Below are 14001 nucleotides of genomic sequence, written 5' to 3' on the forward strand. Positions count from 1 at the left end.
AGGTGGGGGGGCTGGTACAAGAGTCAAAGTGGGGAGGAAGGGCGGAGGCTGCGGCTCGCTTCAGCGTGGACCCGGTGCATGAACTCGATGCCGCCCGCGCGCATCACGAGGCAGAGTACACGGTTGATACGGCCTGTGGTTTGTGCGGTGGGTGCAGGAAGGTGAAGAATATCCGGCGGTGTGAAGTGGCAGTAATTCCCCTCGGGGGGCACCGAAGTTTGACTGAACCCGGTCTAGGATGGTGCAGCCAGAGGGTGCGAATGTGCCCGTGGTACCGACGGCGCGATGTGTCTCTGGTGCATGAGGCGGGTGTATGGGAAAAGGAGGGTGAGGGGCGAAACGGTAACTCTGCGTTGGCCGTGGAAGGAACGCCGCGTGGTTCCGAGAAAAAGAGCACCCCCTGTCGCTGTGCGGTCGCTGTTTGGCTGTTCCTTGCGCTTTACTTGAAAATTAATGACATGTGGGCCCCGGCGGCTTGGGGGCTAGCGGGTGTACGTGGCGTTCCGGTGATTGCCGGGAGGGAGCGAGCAACTGGTCCGTGCGTTTTGCTGCTGCCTTGTCGGTCTCCGCGGCGCGGACGGACCCCTTGGCATCGGCGGCAAGGGTACGTGCCAACTGCCAAGAGGGCTTTCGGTTTCATTTTTTAAAATTTCAACCTGCAGTGTTGTATTGTTTGCAGTTTATTATCCCCTTTTGCGAATTTCGGATTAGTATTGTTCAAGCTATGCATCATTGGTTGTGGCGGTAGTAGCTTCCGTTGAGTATCATGATTAGTTAGAAAAGATAGGATAACGTAAGATTTATTCTATCTTATCTTATACTTTAAATAGATCATGTATTTCTATATATATGCTCACAAGGCTCAAGCAATACATTATCCATTACACCAATCTTCTCTCTATTCCTTTTGCATGGTATGAGTGATAGGGGCAAGGGTGTCCTGATATTTCGATGAGATGATAATTATCAATTTGGTGGAGAACGACTTTAACGATCCGACTATAAATGTGAATGACGTTGCATCGTAACAACTGCTAAACCAATCTTCTGAGGTTATTAACCACGCCAGAGCACGATCAACCTGACCACGAAGGTCTATTCCTGCAAGCAATCGAAGAACACGCAAGAATATGGTAAAAGCAATCTGAATATTGCGAATATGTATGAAGTATTGATAAGGGTGGGGATACGAAAGCGGTCTTGGTCTGATCGTTGGACACAAACGAAGTACACGAAGTTGCAATGGCTAACTTTTAACTAAACAAATCCAAGAAAAAAAGCTATTAGATGGATCTACTTATATAGGAGCAAGGGGTGGCGGCCAAGGAGGTGGGAGGACGTCCCAAGGTAGGCTAAAACTAAACCTAGGTCGTACAAGACTCATGGGCCCAAGTGGAGGTGATGCAACACCTTTGGACTTGTAGTTTGACTCGGATTCTGCTGCATCGTCAGATTATTTCGTCTTTGAAGGTGAATCCAATTAGGTTAGAAAGTGCACGAAATCTACTCTCCAACAAACAAAGAATCACCTAATTCGGAGTCAGGATGAAAGAGATATTGACGTTTTGCATCAGGTATGTCTGTGCAGTCCGAATCTGAGTCCAGAACGTGAGAGACTTGGACTATATCTTCCCTTGTGCTAAACGTGACGTGAGAGAACTTCTTGAACAGCACAAGAATGTCTTCTTTTCCCTTATCTTCATATGCGAATTGTACAAGTATCTGGAAGTTCTGCAATTAGGCATGAAACAGAAAGAGGTGAAGTATTTTTGCTCCGCATATCATAAATAAATTATTGCATAACTTTTATCAGAAATCACCTCAAATAAATACGCGTATGCAATATTTGTGATTATATTCACGGTAGCCATGTCCTCATCATCCTCCCCTTCTTGAAAACAAAGCCATCATCGTCGTTGCTTAATCTGAAACGTTGCTAACAAAAGAGACAAGGTGTACATGTTGTATATGTATATGTCATCCATTTTTATTTCCCTCAACTTTTGTTCATGTGACACATTTATAAGTGAGTAACTTTCACAAGAAGTAAAAGGCATAAAAATATTGCAACTTAATTTGCATGTATAAGTTAAGCTCTTATTCATATGAAAAGATTGACAATGCTCATCGTTAAACCATCCCAATGTTGGTGAGTAAGCGTTAATAGTTTCATAATTATATGCTACAACATGTTCAAATAAGCAAACACGCAACAAGTCATTCAACATAGAATCATCACCAAGATTAGAGGTCATATCAAAATGATTAAACATTGGCACAATTATTTTCAAATGTATTTGATCTAAATCTGATTTATTCTCTGATTCACATGGTTCTTTTGCATCCATAATTAGTTCAATGGGTGTACTCAATTTTTTTAGTATTTCAGTTGTTTGATCACATGACTCCTTCATAACAGTAGCAAAATTCTCTAAAATAGGTGTTATGCTCAAGTGAACAGATAACTCAACACATGATGTATTCAAGTCAACTAGGCATTCATCATCCTCATGTGAAGTTATGTCATGAATAACTTTAGTGTTACCTTGTCGAAATGACTCAGATGATGGTAATGTACCATAGACTTGAGGCGATGGCGCGCTCACAATCTGAGGTGTCGCCGCTGTAGCAGGTGCATCGAGGGAGGATACAACCAGTGTTGGTGAGCATGAACTGGAGTAGTAGCTATCGTAGTCTCCCAACACATCTTCCTGCATATGTCTCTTAAAGGTACAACCACGAACATACATACCAGTAATGCAACGCGGAATATGAGGAAATCTTGCGTGAATGTCATGGTTCAAACCACGAAAATATATACTCTTTGTATCACCCTCAGATTCATCTATGTCACAATGATGCATATAAGATTTGAACTCCTGAAAGTAAGCATTAATAGTGTTACTCCCTTGTTTTAATTGTTCCAATTTGCGAATCAATTCACGGCGATAGTAAGAAGGAAAAAATTGTTGTCTCATTACATCTTTCAAAAAATTTCAAGTTGTGGGTTGGTTATTAATGTTTTTCTTACAATGTACACTCCACCAAACAGAAGAAAAACCAGTAAATGCTAAAGTGGCTCGTACTCTCTCAAGTTCAGAAAAACCATGGTGACTAAAATCTTGTTCTACTTCAAGCTCCCAAGCTAGATAAATAGCAGGATTAAATCTACCCTCAAATGACGGTAAAGAGATAACCTGGCCATGTGCTTGCGTGTGTTGTCCCACCTCTTGTGATGATGAAGATGCTCCGTAACCTGTCATGACTAGTAGAAACAAGAAAGAAAATTCAAGAAAACTACTAGGATGTGGTGGTAAAGCGCTCATAGTAAAGCAAATATCAATATCTTACAAGTTCTTACCATGCAGCAGGTGGTGACATGCAACCAGCGGTGTCAAATAACTCCAAAGAATGAGTAAAACGATTGCCATGGGAACGTACGTATACACGATGTAGAAATATGTCTACCTTGGAAGGCTTAAATATTTGGTAGCAAAATATTAGCAATAATCAATTCAGAAATGCAATGTTCAATAGACGCTCAACGACGGTACTGTGCTAGTTCTAGGCTAGACCGGACTGAAGACGCGAGCCTAGAACACTAATGAGGTCACGACATAGCACAACTAGCATCAATAAAGGATATGAAGTAGCTCTGGACAGCAAGATATAAGTGAAGATCACAATGGCAATAAAGATAATGATGAGAAACAACTCCCAAGCAGGATATACCAACAACTCTCTCTCCAACTTTCCTCTGGAAAAGTTTGTGTCAATTTCCTGATAATTTTTCTACAGAATGCTAATGACTCAAGCTTTCTAATGCAAAAAGAATCACTCAATTCCGAGTGGATATGAGGAGTAATTTTTTTTCTAAAACTGGCCTGAAAAACTGGAACAAGCTGTGTTCGCGAACTTTGAAGGGAAAAAAGACCTATTTCTAAGCTGATTTTGAGGTGCGAAATATTGAACTAGCTCCTGCAACTATTCAGATGCGGCTCGTCGCTAGCTTTAATTTGAGTACTTGCGGAGCCAAAATGGACTTCGTATGAGGAAGATATGCCTGTTTTACTGAACAGTGCGTAAAACAAATTCGAATCTGAATTCAGGTACAAGATTGAATCTAGAGAGATCCAAATTTTCTCTTTTTCCTTTTTATCACACTTTTTTCTTTTTCTTTCTCTCCTTTTTTTATCTACCATTTTTTTCTTTTTTTTCTCTTTTTTTTCTTTGTCTTGTTTTTTCTCTCTCTCCCTCTTTCCAAGACAAACTAGATAAGATGCAGATTGGATCAAGCAAAGATGTGAACGACCTCAACTATGATTATGTCAATGAACGATGGGTAGCATATGGTGAAAATTGATGGATGGGGTGGTGGACAGCGGAAGGGATAACGATGCAGCGGCGGCGTGACTAATGTGAATAGAACTCGAAACTCTAACGAACTAGACACTAAGACCAGCAACTCGACACGATGATGCAACCGATAATTCAACTATGCAAGCAATGAAAAGAAAACTGTAAAGGCTCAGACTGTCTTGGACAAAGGATGAACAAATCTAACTTTTTATGGCTTTTTCTTGGACTCTAGGTATGAAGAACATATGTTGTCTAGACTACGAAAAACTGGAAATCTCACCGCGCAACCTGAAAACTGATACCACTTGATAGGGGCAAGGGTATCCAAATATTTCGATGAGATGATAACTATCGATTTGGTGGAGAACGACTTTGACAATCCGACTACAAACATGCGCGACGTCACGCATTAGCAATCGCTAAACCAGTCTCGTGAGGTTATTGACCACGCCAGAGCACGATCAACCTGACCACTGATACGTCCATTTTGCATCATGTTTTCTTACTATTATTTATGATTTTTTATCCATAATAATGCTTTTTGGAGTAATTCTAATGCCTTTTCTCTCATAATTTGCAAGGAACACACCAAGAGGGAGAATTCCGGCAGCTAGAAATCTGGACCTGGAAAAGCTACGTCAAGCCACCTATTCTGCACAACTCCAAACAAGCTGAAACTTCACGGAGATTTTTTATGGATTATTTAAGAATTATTTGAGCAAATAACCACCCCAGGCGCGCCCTGATGGGTTGTGGCCTCCTCGGCCCACCTCCGGTGCCCATCTTCTGGTATATAAGTCATTTTTACCTACAAAAAATGAGGAAAAGGCTTTCGGGACGGAGCGCCGCCGTCTTGAGGCGGAACTTGAGCAGGAGCACTTTTGCCCTTCGGCGGAGCGATTCCGCCGGGGGAACTTCCCTCCCGGAGGGGGAAATCATCGTCATCATCATCACCAACAACTCTCCCATCTTGGGGAGGGCAATCTCCATCAACATCTTCAACAGCACCATCTCATCTCAAACCCTAGTTCATCTCTTGTATTCAATCTTATTACCGGAACTATAGATTGGTCCTTGTGGGTGACTCGTAGTGTTGATTACATCTTGCAGTTGATTACTATATGGTTTATTTGGTGGAAGATTATATGTTCAGATCCAATATGCTATTTAATACCCCTCTGATCTTGAGCATAATTATCATTTGTGAGTAGTTACTTTTGTTCTTGAGGTCATGGGAGAAATCATGTTGCAAGTAATCATGTAAACTTGATATGTGTTCGATATTTTGATAGTATGTATGTTGTGATTCCCTTAGTGGTGTCATGTGAATGTCGACTACATGACACCTCACCATATTTGGGCCTAAGGGAATGCATTGTGGAGTAGCAATTAGATGATGGGTTGTGAGAGTGATAGAAGCTTAAACACCAGTTTATGCGCTACTTCGTAAGGGACCGATTGGACCCAAAAGTTTAATGCTATGGTTAGAATTTATTCTTAATACTTTTCTCGTAGTTGTGGATGCTTGCGGGAGGGTTAATCATAAGTAGGAGGTTTGTTCAAGTAAGAATAACACCTAAGCACCGGTCTACCCACATATCAAATTATCAAAGTAGCGAACACAAATCAAACCAACATGATGAAAGTGACTAGATGAAATTCCGTGTACCCTAAAGAACGCTTTGCTTATCATAAGAGACCGTTTTGGCCTGTCCTTTGCCTCCAAAGGATTGGGATACCTTGCTGCATACTTGTTACTATTATCGTTACTTGCTCATTACAAATTACCTTGCTATCAAACTACTCGCTACTTACAATTTTAGCACTTGCGGACATTACCTTACTGAAAACTACTTGTCATTTCCTTCTGCTCCTCGTTGGGTTCGACACTCTTACTTACCAAAAAGAGCTACAATTGATCCCCTATACTTGTGGGTCATCAAGGCTATTTTCTGGCGCCGTTGCCGGGGAGTGAAGCGCCTTTGGTAATGGAATTCGGTAAGGAAACATTTATATAGTGTGCTGAAATTTATTGTCACTTGTTACTATGGAAAACAATCCTTTGAGGGGTTTGTTCGGGGTATCTTCACCTCGTCTGGAACCACAATTAGCTACCCCTCAACCTACTGCACCTATTGAAAATATTGAATATGAAATTCCTTCGGGTATGATAGAACAACTGCTAGCTAATCCTTATGCAGGAGATGGAACTGAACATCCTGATATGCACATGATATATGTGTAACAAATTTGTGGATTGTTTAAGCTTGCAGGTTTACCCAGGGATGAGGTGATGAAAAATGTTTTCCCTTTATCTTTGAAGGGAAAAGCATTGGCATGGTATAGGCTATGCGATGATATTGGATCATGGAATTGGAATTGTTTGAAATTGGAGTTCCACCAAAAAAATTATCCTATGCATCTAGTTCATCGTGATCGGAATTATATATATAATTTTTGGCCTCGTCAAGGAGAAAGTATCGCTCTAGCTTGGGGGAGGCTTAAGTCAATGTTATATTCATGCCCCAATCATGAGCTTTCAAGAGAAATTATTATCCAGAACTTTTATGCTCGGCTTTCTCGTAATGATCAAAACATGCTTGATACTTCTTGTGTTGGTTCTTTTATGAAGAAGACTATTGAATTCTGGTGGATCATTTGGAAAGAATTAAACGCAACTCTGAAGATTGGGAACTCGACGAAGGTAAGAGTCAGGTATTAAACTTAAGTATGATTGTGTTAAATCTTTTATGAATACCGATGCTTTTCAAAAGTTTAGCGCTAAATATGGACTTGACTCAGAGATAGTAGCCTCCTTTTGTGAATCATTTGCTACTCATGTTGAACTCCCTAAGGAGAAGTGGTTTAAATATCACCCACCTATTAAATAAGAAATTAAGGAACCAGTACCAGTTAAAGAAGAAACTATACTTTATAATGTTGATCCAGTTGTCCCTTCTGCTTATATAAAGAAACCACCTTTTTCTGTTAGGATAAAGGAACATGCTAAAGTTTCAACTGTGGTTAACAAAAGCTATATTAGAACACCTAAATCTGATGAAAAAATCAAAGTAAAACCTAGCATTACTATGGTTAAAGATCTCTTGGAAGAAGATATGGATGGGCATGTTATTTACTTATGTGAAGAAGCTGCTAGAATTGCTAAACTTGATAGAAAAGATAAACATAGACCTGTTGTTGGCATGCCTGCTATTTCAGTTAAAATAGGAGATCACTGTTATCATGGTTTATGTGACATGGGTGCTAGTGTGAGTGCTATTCCTTACACTTTATATCAAGAAATTATGAAAGACATAGCACCTGCTGAGATAGAAGAAATAGATGTTACTATTAAACTTGCTAACAGAGACACTATATCACCAATTGGAATTATTAGAGATGTTGAAGTCTTGTGTGGGAAAATAAAATACCCTACTGATTTCCTTGTTCTTGGTTCCCCACAAGATGACTTTTGTCCCATTATCTTTGATAGACCTTTCTTGAACACAGTTAATGCTAAGATAGATTGTAAGAAACAAACTGTTGGTGTTAGCTTTGGTGATGAGTCTCATGATTTGAATTTTTCCAAGTTTAGTAGAAATCTTCATGAAAAAGAATTGCCTAGTAAGGGTGAATTAATTGGTCTTGCTTCTATTGCTGTGCCACCTACTAATCCTTTAGAACACTATCTGCTAGACCATGAAAATGATTTACATATGCATGAAAGAAGATAAGATTTTCTTTGAACAACGTCCTCTACTTAAACACAATTTGCCTATTGAAACTCTAGGACGTCCACCTCCACCTAAAGGAGATCCTGGATTTGAATTAAAACAATTGCTAGACACTTTGAAATATGCTTATCTTGATGAAAAGAAGATATATCCTATTATTATTAGTGCTAACCTTTCAGAACATGAAGAAGAAAGATTATTGAAAGTTCTAAGGAAGCACCGGGCTGCTATTGGATATACTCTTGATGATTTAAAGGGCATTAGTCCCACTCTATGTCAGCACAAAATTAATATGGAACCTGATGCTAAACCTGTTGTTGATCACCAACGTCGGTTAAATCCGAAGATGAAAGAGGTGGTAAGAACGGAAATATTAAAACTTCTGGAAGCAGGTATAATCTATCCCATAGCTGATAGTAGATGGGTAAGTCCTGTTCATTGTGTCCCTAAGAAAGGAGGCATAATTGTTGTTCCTAATGATAAGAATGAGCTTATTCCACAAAGAATTGTCACATGCTATAGAATGGTAATTGATTTTAGAAAATTAAATAAAGCAACTAGAAAAGATCATTACCCTTTGCCTTTTATTGATCAAATGCTTGAAAGATTATCTAAGTACACACACTTTTGCTTCCTTGATGGATATTCTGGCTTTTCGCAAATACCTGTTTCTCAACCTGATCAAGAAAATACCACTTTTACCTGTCCTTTTGGAACCTATGCTTATAGACGTATGCCTTTTGGTTTATGTAATGCACCTGCTACCTTTCAAAGATGTATGACTGCTATATTCTCTGACTTTTCTGTTTATGGGAAGTCTTTTGATGATTGTTTTAAGCAATCTTGAGCGAGTTTTGTAGAGATGTGAACAAACAAATCTTGTCTTGAATTGGGAGAAGTGTCACTTTATGGTCAATGAAGGCATTGTCTTGGGTCATAAAATTTCTGAAAGAGGTATTGAAGTGGACCAAGCTAAGGTTGATGCAATTGAGAAAATGCCATGTCCTAAGGACATCAAAGGTATTCATAGTTTCCTAGGTCATGCTGGTTTCTATAGGAGATTTATTAAAGACTTTTCTAAAATTTCTAGGCCTCTTACTAATCTTTTGCAAAAGGATATTCCTTTTGTTTTTAATGATGATTGTCTTGAAGCCTTTGAAACACTCAAGAAAGCCTTAATTTTTGCACCTATTGTTCACCACCTGATTGGAACTTGCCTTTTGAAATTATGTGTGATGCTAGTGATTATGCTGTTGGTGCTGTTCTAGGACAAAGAGTTGGTAAGAAATTGAATGTTATTCATTATGCTAGTAAAACTCTAGACAGTGCTCAAAGAAATTATGCTACTACTGAAAAAGAATTCTTAGCAGTGGTGTTTGCTTGTGATAAATTTAGACCTTATATTGTTGATTCCAAAGTAACTGTTCACACAGACCATGCCGCTACTAAATATCTTATGGAAAAGAAAGATGCTAAACCTAGACTTATTCGATGGGTTCTCCTGTTACAAGAATTTGATTTACATATCATTGATAGAAAAGGAGCTGAGAACCCCGTAGCTGATAACTTGTCTAGGCTTGAAAATGTGCTTGATGACCCACTACCTATTGATGATAGTTTTCCTGATGAGCAGTTAGCTGCAATAAATGTTGCTAATAGCACTCCTTGGTATGTTGATTATGCTAATTACATTGTTGCTAAATATTTGCCACCTAGCTTTACATACCGACAAAAGAAAAAAATCTTCTATGATTTAAGACATTACTTTTGGGATGACCCACATCTTTATAAAGAAGGAGTAGATGGTATTATTAAATGTTGTGTACCTGAGCATGAACAGGGACAAATCCTACGGAAATGTCACTCCGAAGCTTATGGAGGGCATTGCTGGAGATAGAACTGCTCACAAGGTATTGCAATCTGGATTTTATTGGCCTACTCTCTTCAAGGATGCCCGTAAGTACGTCTCATCTTGTGATGAATGTCAAAGAATAGGTAATATCGGTAAGCGTCAAGAACCGCCTATGAATTATTCACTTGTTGTTGAACCATTTGATGTTTGGGGATTTGATTACATGGGACCTTTTCCTTCCTCTAGTGGGTATACACATATTTTGGTTGCTGCTGATTATGTTGCTAAATGGGTAGAAGCTATTCCAACCAGTAGTGCTGATCACAACACCTCTATTAAAATGCTTAAGGAAGTTATTTTCCAAGGTTTGGAGTCCCTAGATATTTAATGACTGATGGTGGTTCACACTTTATTCATGGTGCTTTCCGTAAAATGCTTGCTAAGTATGATGTCAACCATAGAATTGCATCACCCTATCATCCTCGGTCTAGTGGTCAAGTTGAACTTAGAAATAGAGAAATAAAATTAATTTTGCAAAAGACTGTCAATAGGTCCAGGAAGAATTGGTCTAAGAAATTAGATGATGCACTTTGGGCTTATAGAACAGCATATCAAAATCCTATGGGTATGTCTCCTTATACAATGGTTTATGGAAAAGCTTGTCATTTGCCTCTTGAGTTAGAACATAAAGCATATTGGGTAGTCAAAGAGCTCAACTATGATTTCAAACTTGTTGGTGAAAAGAGGTTATTGGATATTAGCTCATTAGATGAATGGAGAACCCAAGCTTATGAAAATGCAAAGTTATTCAAAGAAAAAGTTAAAAGATGGCATGACAAAAGAATCCAAAAGCGTGAGTCTAAAGTCAGAGAATATGTTCTTTTGTACAACTCTTGTTTAGATTTTTTGCAGGAAAGCTCCTCTCAAAACGGGAAGGCCCATATGTCATCGAGGAGGTTTACCGGTCTGGAGCTATCAAAATAAATAATTCTGAAGGTACTAACCCGAAGGTTGTCAATGGGCAACGAATAAAGCATTATATCTTAGGTACGCCTATTAGTGTTGAAAGTAATATTATCCAAACTTTGACACCGGAAGAACACATAAAAGAGTCCTTCCGGAACACTTCAGAATCGTGAAAATAAGGAGGTACGTGATACGGTAAGTAAACGGACTCCGAAAAATCCGCAAAAATATTTTTTTATCAGTTTTGGAATATTTTAGAATTTTGGAAATAAAGAAACTCCCAGGAAGCGTCCCCTGGTGGGCACAAGACACCAGGGCGCGCCAGCCTGGCGCACCCAGGTGGGTTGTGCCCACCTAGGACACCTTTCGTACTCCGTTTTTCTTCCGTGTACTTGTCCCCCAAGATAAGAAATCTATATATACTTCCCGAACCTGTTAACCATCATATCGCGAAGAAATCCTCTGTTCTCTTTTCTTGTTGTTCTCTGTGTAGATCTGAAAATATGTCATCCCAAGACTCCGACGGAGAGAGCTATGTCTCACATCTCCTTGCTGACCCAAAGACCTATGGGGACCTATCTCCTTATGGTCGATCTACGGATGATGAGGAGGACGCTCATTTGATGAGGATCGATGATTCAAGTTCGGAGGAGGAGGATGTCCCTCTACCTCAACCCGGGGATATGCACGTGGAGTTCAAGAAGTCCAGTCTCCCTAAGAGAGCTAAACGGTCTAATAACCGATCTATTCCTTCTCGTTTCTGGCAGAAAAGCAAAGGGGATTTATGTGACAAGATCTTGAAGCTGGAGTTGGAGGTCGATGATTTAAAAGAGGAAATTGCTCTCCTCAACTACAATATGAAAAAGCTGAAGGCACAATTGTCATCACCGCCACCATCTTCTTCACCACCAAAGGAGAACTGAGTTTCGGGTATGGGCACTCCCCTTGGCTTCCGCCAAGCTTGGGGGGTGCCCCGGTATCGTATCATCCCACTACCTTTTTTGCTTTTACTTATCTTAGTTCGATCTTTTAATTTAGAATGAAATAAAAGTTAGTTCGATCCTTTCTTCTTTAGGAGTTTGCTTAGTGATTTATCCTTGTAATCGTGTGAAGTCATATAATAAAGTTTAGTTTGAGTTTTTGCTTTCTTTACTTTCATGTTGCAAATAAAGAAAAGAAATCAGAAAGAAAGAAAAAGAGAAAATAAATAAATAAAAGAAAGGAAATAAATCAATAAGATTATATACTAATCCTATGGTAGGTGATAGCACCACATAAGGAAAAGTATAAGTAGAAAATTTTATTAGAGATTTACAAACATAGCATTAGTCAATGATGCAACTCATGAAAGAATTAATAAGGGAAGAGAAGATTCACATATAAATATACTATCCTAGAAATCTTTTGTGATTTTGAGCCCTCATCAAAATATTATATGCCAAAATTGTTGACGTTGGACAAGGAAGACAATTTAATGGTTTATGTTTGTTTATATTCACATAGAAGTCATATTGTCATAGATCCTTTAACATGTGATGCTTGCCCCCTATCTTTGCTAGCCAAAAATTCCGCACTAAGTAGAGATACTACTTGTGCATCCAAAACCCTTAAACCCAAATCTTTTTCAAGTGTCCACCATACCTACCTAGGGATTGAGTAAGATCCCTCAAGTAAGTTGTCATCGGTGCAAAAGGGCAAGAAAAATTGCTTCTAAATGTGTGAGATCATTTAGTGTAAGAGAAAATTGAGTGTTGTACGAACTTGGATGACAAAGAATAAAAGCGACAGACTGCATAATAAAGGTTTTCATCTTAAGGGGCAATACAACGTGACGTTCTCTTGCACTAAGGGATCGAGCATGCAAACAAATAAGCGCATGGCAACCTCTGCTTCCCTCTGCGAAGGGCCTATCTTTTACTTTTATGTATTAATTTTATGCAAAGAGTCAAAGTTTTCCTTCTATTCCTTTTTAATTTTCTCCTTTGGCAAGCATCATGTGGTGAGGAAAGATCTAGGCACATATGTCCAGTTGAATATAGATAGCATGGGTTATTATTGTTGACATCACCCTTGAGGTGAGTATGTTGGGAGGCGAAACTATAAGCCCCTATCTTTCTATGTGTCCGGTTGAAACGTTTTGCTCATGGGTACAAGGTGAGTGTTAGCAATCATAGAAGACTATATGATGGTTGAGTATGTGGACTTGCCTAAAGGCTCCGACACGTGACTCTTCCCGAAAAGATGATGAATTGTAGTTGCAAAGTTGACTGAGAACATAGTTTGTTGGTTTCTAATAGAGTTTTTGCTTTATATTTCGATTGTGTGATGAACTATTACTTATTCATGAGAAGTATATGATAAAAGTTCTATGATAAAAGTCTAATGTTCAAATTTGTTGCTGTTATAATAATCAACATGATGCTTCTATGTCTGAATTTTGTTTTTATCGACACCTCTCTCTCTCAAAGCATGTGGACATGTTTTTCGATTTCGGTTTTCGCTTGAGGACAAGCGAGGTCTAAGCTTGGGGGAGTTGATACGTCCATTTTGCATCATGTTTTCTTACTGTTATTTATGATGTTTTTATCCATAATAATGCTTTTTGGAGTAATCCTAATGCATGTTCTCTCATAATTTGCAAGGAACACACCAAGAGGGAGAATTCCGGCAGCTGGAAATCTGGACCTGGAAAAGCTACGTCAGGCCACCTATTCTGCACAACTCCAAACAAGCTGAAACTTCACGGAGATTTTTTATGGATTATTTAAAAATTATTGAAGCAAATAACCACCCCAGGCGCGCCTTGGTGGGTTGTGGCCTCCTCGGCACACCTCCGGTGCCCATCTTCTGGTATATAAGTCATTTTTACCTAGAAAAAAATGAGGAGAAGGCTTTTGGGACTGAGCGCCGCCGTCTCGAGGCGGAACTTGGGAAGGAGCACTTTTGTCCTCCGGCGGAGCGATTCCGCCAGGGGAACTTCCCTCCCGGAGGGGGAAATCATCGTCATCATCATCACCAACAACTCTCCCATCTTGGGGAGGGCAATCTCCATCAACATCTTCAACAACACCATCTCATCTCAAACCCTAG

Source organism: Triticum aestivum, chromosome 4D (genome assembly GCF_018294505.1).
Source record: "Triticum aestivum cultivar Chinese Spring chromosome 4D, IWGSC CS RefSeq v2.1, whole genome shotgun sequence".
Classification (NCBI taxonomy): Eukaryota; Viridiplantae; Streptophyta; class Magnoliopsida; order Poales; family Poaceae; genus Triticum; species Triticum aestivum.